Below are 9,722 nucleotides of genomic sequence, written 5' to 3'. Positions count from 1 at the left end.
GGATAAAACTAAATTTTTAGTGGACCAAAAAAATTTAGGGTACAATCATACAAAAATGCCCCAAACTGCAAAAAAGCCTCAAACGCCTGAATAAATTTTGATATGCATGCAAAAAAAACACATTTGCGAAATTTGGCCGGAAAAAGGCCTATTTGGCAATCCTAGTAATGAACAGGCGTCATGTAAGTAATAGTGTTCACGGAATTACACAGGAAACATTCGCACGGATTTCGTAAAAGATCTTTAACATTCTTACGGAATTACTGCGTTTTCAAGATTCAATATTTCAGCGAATGACATCTCAATTTAGTATAAAAAAGTCATCATTTCTTTGCCAATAACCCTGAAGCTTAGACAAGAAACGCACATAAATTGTTTTGTGTACTGCATTCATCCTAACTTCTCTGACAGACTAAGTCACTGTGAAGGCAGCAGTTGTGTGCAATATTCGCAGGCGTCGAGTTCAACGCAAATGATTGTCGCCGTTGTAACGATTTATTGCCAGTGATGAAGAAACGCCGTTGTCGCGCACTGCTAGACAGATGGCAGCAGGACGCCCATTTTGGCCATCACAGCATCCACGATAAGACATGCGTGGGGTGGGGGATTAGAATGTGTAAATCTACTCTCTCACAGACAGATGGATCAAGGACTGCAGCAGCTGACCGCAGGCCGAGCAGCCACCGAGTAAGGTAAGGACGACAAGTCTGATTAAGCTTGGATCATAAAATAGTGACTCACGTCTACAGTCAGATCTATGACAAATATAACGAAAACCAAAACGAATACTCACAATATAGTCCTCCCAGTCAAAAACCACACTTCGTCAACGTAGTTTGTGTCAAGGAAGCTACGCGAATAGCAAGAAAAAAACTGATACGAAGACAGCCTGGCGACAGGCCCGCTAGAGCTACCTTCAGATATTTTTGCCCAAGAGTTTGGGACTTTCGGCCTCACCTACCCCCTACCTACATCTTTAGCCGCTTATCCTTCTCGGGTCACCTTATGCCCCTTCTCTCTTCTCACCTTTTCTTCCTGCTCGTCCGGGCTTCTCCTGCAAACCCATGGTATCCATCCCAACCCTGGCCCGCACCCTTATTCTGTTTGCTCCCTCCTGGTTACGTGGCGAGGATACTAGTTTCTGTGCTCCCGGTGCAACGCCTGGACCCACATGCGATGCTGCAGCCTTCGCTCCATACATTTATACTCCACAGACTGGATCTGCCCTACGTGCAGACGGCCTGACTTCGTCCCAGCCAGGTCCCGCTCCCCTTCGCCCCCAGGCCTCCCCCCCACGCTGGCCCCCTCCCACCTCTGCGTCCTCCAGATTAACTGCAATGGGATTCAATCTAGTGCAGTTGAACTGGCTGCTTATTCCAAGCTATCAGCCGCAGCCCATTCTCCCTCCTTCCCCGGATACGCGATGAAGCGCCGGGACCGCCCCGGAGGTCACGGTAGCAGTCTTCTCATCCTGATCCGCCACGACGTCCCGTAAATCGGGCGTGCCATATCTCCCCCCTCCTGAACGACGGCACCACCATGGAAGCCACAGCTATCTTCACCCCTCTTTATGCCCCCTCCCCTTTGCATAATCAACATTACATCCCACCGGCCTCCTGCCCCCCCGGGATATTCCCCGGATCTCGCAGACAATGTCACCATCCCGGCTGACTGTCTAATAGTGGGCGACTTTAACGCCCATCACCCCTACTGGTTATCCCACACTGAAGACCAGGGAGCCGCAGCGAGAGGAACCACAGTAGAAGACCTCATCTCCGGCTCCCCCCTTCGCCTACCCGCCTCCCCTGCCATGGCACGCCCTCCTCACCGGATTTTGCTATCATCAGCGGACATCTACTTCTCAACACCTCTTGGACTCCTCAAGTTACTCTTGACACTGACCACCTGCTTATTTTGTTCCATCTTCCCACCTCTGCTGACTCCACGACCCCCGGGTCGCCCGTTCTTACGTCTTAAGATAGCTGACTGGCCCGCCTACACGGCAGCTATCAAGGCGGCACTCGAGACGGTCCCTCCCCCACCTCGTGTGTAGGTGAGTCGCCTCTGAGGGGGGTCCAGGCGGCTGCTGCCAGACAGCACATCCCTGCCGGCTTCCGGAAGGACTTCTTCCCTTCAGTCAACCCTGGCACCCGGTTGTTCATCGAGCAACGGGATGACATCAGGGCGCGCAACCCAACCAAACCACAGCTCCCAGAACTCAAGCTGGAAATTTGTAATTCCATACAGGCCCATGCCAGGAACACCGGGCGAACGCATCTCGCGTCGTGCAAAAGACGCACGCACCAGTCCAAGCACTGGAATCTCCTTCTCTCTACGCTGGCACAAACTTTATTTGGCTTAGCCAGCGGAAGGATTAAGACGCATTTTGATTTTATGCTTTAATCGCACCTCAAAACGCAGTGGATCTGAAAATAATGACAATACAAAGGAATATAAAACTAGCTAAATCTGATTGGAAATTAAATAATATACCAAATATGATCACAATGACAAATATGACAATAAGGAAGAACTTCTTAAATTCATCACGAAATTAACTTACGTATGTGCTTGGCCCCTACTTTCCTGAATCCTGAATGAAAAATGTCCCTAATACCTTGAACAGTCTTACTAGCACACTGAGTGATAGCTGCGGGCTAAACAAATGACAGAAATAAAGGAACATAAATGTACATATTACCAAGTCATGATATTTCTCAAGTAATATTTCATAGAAGTATATTCAAAAATTTAGAAAGGACATAACATCAAATAACCTAGTCGTCGCACGTGTCGAAATAAAGAACTGTGGGGAAAATGCCGTACGTTACCCGCACAATGAGGAAATTACAAGATAGGAAATGAATCGAACTGGATCAAGTGAATTTATTTGATACGGCAAAGAATACGGAAATGATAACGGTAATAATAGAAATAATACCCTTGGCAACGTGAGAACCTGTTCGAGAAGTATGTCTTATAAGTAACCATGATGAGGCAAATAATAGTACAATATAACCAGTTATGCATATAAACAAAGAAACTTCTCTTAGAGACCTAAATCTTAACTAACCTGCTGTTGTGGATCGGCTGGGCTATACTGACTAAGGGACAAACTAGAACGCGAGGTAAACTTCCTAACGGTGTTGCCAAGTCAGAGGAAAAATGATATATTTATTAAAAGTCGTAATTTCTAGGTTCGCTACAGAACAACTGACGTGCGAGATGTAGCGGCTAATGAATGGTTCCTATAGAGTGTTGCCACTAGGTGCATGAAGAAAAAACACACATAAAGAGAACTTAATACTAGACAGGAAAATAAATCCTGTTGCACAAGACACTCCCTACAACCACCCTTCCCCTATTAGCCAATCCAATTTGGTCTGAATTCCCTCTCCTCCCAGCGCAAGATTTCCACCGCCTTCTGCAAACTTCGATCGCTCCACACTCTCAAAGTCCCTCTATCCGCTGCCTCATACGTAGAATCCGAGCTGACAGGGACTTCTCCCCCTTTACCCCCGACATGGTGAAGTTGCCCCACGTGGCCTCCAGTTCTTTACGCGATTTTTAATACCTCCGTCTCCACGGCCTCCATTCCATTCATATGGAAAAATTCAATAATTATTCCAATCCTCAAAACTGGCAAACCTGGTAACCAGGGTTCTTCATGCCGCCCTATTTCCCTCCTTTGCCCTGAAGCCAAGATCCTAGAGCGTCTTATACTCCCATACATCTCTGAATCTCTCACCACCGTCCCCTAGCTACATGGCTTCAAACCGGGACACTCCACAGTAACCGCTCTCCTCCTGCTCGCGCACCGGATCGCGACAGGTTTTAACTCACGGCGTCCTCCCGCCCGCACAGTCGCTGCTGCGGTCGACCTGTTTAAATCTTTCGACATTGTCGACCACCCTCTCCTTCTAAGCATGATCGCGGCCTCGGACCTACACCACAGCCTGATCTCCTGGCTGTGCTGCAACCTCAGAGGCAGGCAGGCTTCCTGACTCTACCTCAGAACACAATCTCCTTTCAGAGCGATACACTCAGGAGTTCCTCAAGGCTCGGTCATCTCGCCGGCCCTCTTTAATCACTTCATCTCTGATATCCCAGTGCCGGTCCCCAACATTGCCTCGTACGCTAACGAAAACACCATCTTCGTATCGTCCCTAGTGCTCGACGCTGCGGAGGCTGACCTCGCCGGGCTCATTCGGGGCGTCTCAGACTGGTCGGCTGCCAAGAAACTGGCAGTGGCACCTGGCAAGTCCTCGGTCACGCTCTTCACCTCAGACACTCGCTAATCCCGATCTCACCCATCTGCCGCAATCTACAACGACATCATCCCCTGGATAAAACCCCCAAATCCTAGGCATCACCTGGGACACGCACTTCGCGTTTTTAACTCACGTCAGAGCCATTGCCACTAAACACTAAAGCGACGGGATCTCTACGTATCCTAAATGCCCTTGCCGGCGCTAACTTAGGCTTCTCCAAGGAGGACATCATTGTCACCTACCGAATTATCACGCGCCCAATCCTCAACTAAGAGGCCCCCATCTGGTACCTTGTCGCTTCACGCACTGCAATAGCTTAGCCTTCAAACTATCCAAAACTCTGCCCTGAAACTAGCCACCGGCTGCCTCAAAATGGCCCCGATCGCCCATATTCACCATGAGACCGGCGTCCTTCCCTTGTGCCCAGTTTCTCGCCAGCGCCCACCAGCCCTCCCATACCTCATTCCACGTTGTTTCTGCTCCCCTCGGAGACCGCCCCATGAAAGCCTCCATCCAGTGACGCCCAGTCGAAGTTCGGCCACCTTATCGCACCATATCTGACAAACGGTATCATGCCCGCCGGTGCCCATGGGGAGACCAAGCGCTCACTTCGCAGGGAGATCGCCTCCCGCGTTGCGGCGACTGACGTTATCAACGCCGCCCCCAACCCTCCGATTCTGAGACCTCGCTTCTTCGCCCCCTACCGTTCGGCGCTATCCCAGCTCCTCTCGGGATACTATAGCTCCCTGGCGGCCTACACCTCTAGGGTCGGACGCACCCCTAGCGCCGCCTGCCCGGAGCCGGAGTGAGGGGATCCCCTTCAGTCCGTCCAGCTTTCTTCGTCTGCTCTTCTTTCCCCACGTCCCTCAGCGAGTCAGCGTTCCTCATTGCGTCATTGCGGGACAGTCCCGTGGAGGCGGCGGCGTTCCTGGCCACCCTCCCTACCTTCGCCCATCTCCACCCTCTTCCGTTACCTCCCCTCCCGCCACCACCTCACCCCCCCCCCCCCCCCCCCCCGACGAGCGTGACGGCGCAACAAAGAACACCCTTCAGATATAAAAATCCCGTGTCTGAGTTTGCCTTTACAGTATATGTGCAAAGTATCAATCTCTCTGCCAGTGGCAATTCTGATATGAATTCGCTAGTAGACTCTAAATTAAGGTATTGTTTGGTACCAGCTTCCTTGAAACACTTTCCTGGCAGGGAATTCGCTGTTCGTACAGAACCCAAACTCCCAAATTCATATCAGTAGGAGATGTCTTAAAGAGGCTTTTATTACTAATGCTTCTATCATATTCAAATCTGGCATTCCCGTTCTTATCTGAAGCTGTCCACAGTTATTCACTACCAATTTAATGCCTTAACCATAATGTGAAAATTACCGCCCATTTATTTTGGAACACTCCTTCCCACACGGCGTGGAGGAACTCCTGGCATAGATATTCAGCCGTGTCGGAACTTACCCCAGACCACATTCCACGTACAAGACGCAAGTAAAAGTCGGGACAAGCACAAAAGAGCACAGATGCCATCGGCATCAATGAGCCTGACTCTGACATAACTAATCAGCCAAATTGTCACCAAATGTTGAAGCAACTCGAGCGTATGCACTACTCAGGCGGTCGCACACTGAACGCCTATTCTAGTCTATTCCATAGCATGACGATGCAGAGTATCGGTACGAGACTGTTTGGTGCAACGTTGCCATATGGGACTTATAATTCTATACAAGATTTCACAAATCTGGTATTTTAAGAAGGTGTCATATGAAAATTTTAGATCTGGTATATTTGCCTAAATCTGGTATTTTCTGACTTACTGCAAATTTACTGCATTAAGTTCTACCTATGAAGTTTGAACTTCCTCCAGCGTAGGCGTGGATTATATTGATTACCTTCAGAGCGGCGCGACTAGAGGTTTCCCGCCATTTCTGGAACCGGGAGTTTACCGCTTGATGAAATAACCCCAATTTAATTGTTAACATTTAACAAAAGTCACGCTGGTCGCTGAGTGCAACGCAAGCACGGGAATGATGATCCTTGATTGATTGTCGACTCTGAACGAATGGACCCGCCTGCTGGACGAAAGGGAGCCAGTAGATGCAGTGTACCTTGATTTTGCCAAGGCATTTGACAGTGTCCCACATGAGCGGTTGTTGCGTAAATTGAAGTCTTTGGGAATTGAGAGTAATGTACTCAAATGGATCAGAGATTTTCTAGTAGGGAGGCGACAACGTGTCAGTATTAATGTGTCCGTATCAGACTGGGCTTCAGTGCGCAGCGGCGTGCCACAAGGAAGCGTTCTCGGGCCTATTCTATTCGTTGCGTTTATAAACGATCTGCCAGAAGCTGTGTCTAGCGTTTGCTCGATGTATGCTGACGACACAAAAATTTATAATATGGTGAAGAATACGTCGCAAAAAGTACAGTTGCAAGGTGATCTTGACAGGCTGGTTGACTGGGCTGATAAGTGGCAGCTGCGTTTTAACGCTGACAAATGTAAAGTTATCCACCTTGGCAAGAATAATGAACAGCAAGATTACAGTATGAGAAGACACGGTTGCAACGACAGAGTGATGATGTCGAAGTCGACAACGGAAAAGGATTTAGGAGTTAATATCGACAATGAGTTGAAATTTTCTAAGCATATTGAAGGTCAAGTTAATAAAGCCAATCAACGACTTGGACTGATCAGACGCTCTTTCGAGTTCCTAGATTTAGAAACGATGAAGCAGTTGTTTGTTGCTGTCGTGCGCCCGAACCTGGAGTTTGGAAACGTCGTGTGGTCACCGAAATTTGAAAAGGACAAAAATTTAGTAGAGAGTGTTCAAAGACGCGCAACAAGGATAGTTCCGGGCTTGAAAGGCAAGTCCTATGAGGAAAGATTAAAGATTATGAAGCTTCCAAGCCTCCATTATCGACGTCTGCGTGGGGACCTCATTGAAGTATACAAATATACTCATGGCTTATACAAGGTCCCAGAAGGATTACTAGAATTTGAAACAAGAACCAACACCAGGGGCCACGGCTATAAACTAAAAAAACAGCGTTGGAACACATCCATGCGACAACATTTCTTCTCGCTTCGAGTCACCGACATGTGGAACAGCCTCCCTGATAGCATCGTTGAAGCTCCGAGTATGAACATCTTCAAAAACAGACTAGACGAAGCTATGCAGGAGCATATGTTCAGTCTTAAAATGCCTAGCAAATTACGGAGCAGGCAATAAGTCCAGCAGCTATCTCAATCAATCGTCAGTTATGGAAAGATCGGGTTCCAAAGGCCGGATCCCTTGTGAATCAAGTCACGAAAAGTTCAAGAATCGGCAACAGGCCATGGGCCTATTTCTTCAACGCCGACACTTCTATTCTATTCTATCATCATCCATTCATGGAACTGGCTGCCTACTGCATCACCTGTCTACTTTGACCTGTCTCCAATGCATTCGTGGTGCAAGTATTTTCACAAGTCACCTATGTGAAAAACAAGCAACGAAATAAAATTTCAACTAAGGTACTGGAGTCCGTTAAGCTATCTGCTCAGCCGCAACAAGTGATCAAACCCGAAATGTTAGGTTATATCATTAATGCAATATGCAAGCATATACGAAAATAAGCAAAATGAAGATAACCGGTTTCCGTGGCTTCCTTCCTGTTGTATTGTAGCCAGTCCACTTGTCTTGAATTACACCGTAAAAATCACATTCATAAATAATTTTCACGTTTACATACTATTCATTACTGCTAAAGATTCCTGCACTTTGACAGATCTCTGCCAAACTACTCTCACCGGCGCGGTGGGTTAGCTACTAACGGCTTTCTGCCTTCGCCACAACAGGCTTTTGAATAGCATGGAATTGCTGCCGAGCATGATAATTAAGTCAGCTGAATAATTCTTTGGGTATATAAACCTTGCAGTGAAACTGACCAATGGCTTATTGCTCTGCCCAACAATGATTCAGTTCGCCGAAGCGGGCGCAGTGAATGTAGATTATGTAGACTGTCGAATCGTAATGCACATTCCAATACCTCTGACAAGACGCCCCACATTGTATTTCGCTTGATATAGTAAGAATTTTCTAATTAATTAACACAATTTTGGCCAGAATGAAATTATTTGATTGCATAAATTTGAGAAATACTAATAGCAACAAAGGTGAGTCACATGAAACATAAATGGATTTCCATTACATTTGTTATGGCCATCATTGAACTCAAATATCTAAAGTAATAAATTACTCATACGTAAAAAATCTATACTATTACATTAATATTCCTTTCAAAACCCTATTCCATTTACAGACGCGTGAATTTCCGACGAACTATCCAGTCATCACAAAAGTTCTGAAAATCATTACGAAGCAAATTTCCTAAATCATTCTAGGTAGATATGAAATATTAGGTAATAGAACCCGACTAGGTTTAATTTTTTATTGGACCCTTCATCATATTAGTTCAACGCAGCAATTAACAATTACAGGTAATTTGTTATGCAATAAGTTATTTGCGCAATGTACAGTATATATAGAGTGAAACTTAATACTTAAACAGGACTCGTTTGGGAATCCAGGAACAAATAATTATTATTGTGTTCAATTACTAAGAGATATAATATATTGTTTAAATAAAACACACATGCAAGCATGTCAATTTTATTTTTCAAATTCAATCTTCCTGCTGGTATTCGAATCCAATTACTTTCTCCATTGTTGGTATGTTAGTCCGCATGTAACACGAGGCTATCTGATGTATTCGAGTGACTTAGTGTCTGACTGAGTGGACACCAAAGCGGACCGCTCTTTTCATGGTTAAGCATGCAGTGAGGATGTCAGGCTTAGGTGGTCGAGTGGTGGTGGTGGTGGTGGTCGTGGAGGTTGGTTTATTGATAATACATGAAGTTAGTATATCACCAGGAGGGGTGCGAGTAGTAGTTGAAGTACTAGTGGTGGACGTTCTAGTGGTGGACGTACTAGTGATGGACGTACTAGGGGTGGACGTACTAGTGGTGGAGGGTGTAGTACTCTCAGTAGTGGATGTACTGGTGGACGGTGTAGTACTCTCAGTAGTGGATGTACTGGTGGATGGTGTAGTACTCTCAGTAGTGGATGTACTGGTGGACGGTATAGTACTCTCAGTAGTGGATGTACTGGTAGATGGTGTGGTACTCTCAGTAGTGGATGTACTGGTGAACGGTGTAGTACTCTCAGTAGTGGATGTACTGGTGGACGGTGCGGTACTTTCCGTTGTGGATGTACTGGTGGACGGTATGGTGCTCTCAGTAGTGGATGTACTGGTGGACGGTGTAGTACTCTCAGTAGTGGATGTACTGGTGGATGGTGTGGTACCTGTCTCTTATACACATCTAGATGTGTATAAGAGACAGACCTCTAGCTACGCTTTGGCATAGAAAAATTTTCCGGGGTATTTTCTCAGTCAAATTTCCATGAATAAC

The sequence above is a fragment of the Hyalella azteca genome, unplaced genomic scaffold, assembly GCF_000764305.2.
Source record: "Hyalella azteca isolate HAZT.00-mixed unplaced genomic scaffold, Hazt_2.0.2 contig17671, whole genome shotgun sequence".
Lineage (NCBI taxonomy): Eukaryota > Metazoa > Arthropoda > Malacostraca > Amphipoda > Hyalellidae > Hyalella > Hyalella azteca.
This window is presented reverse-complemented; position numbering follows the sequence as displayed.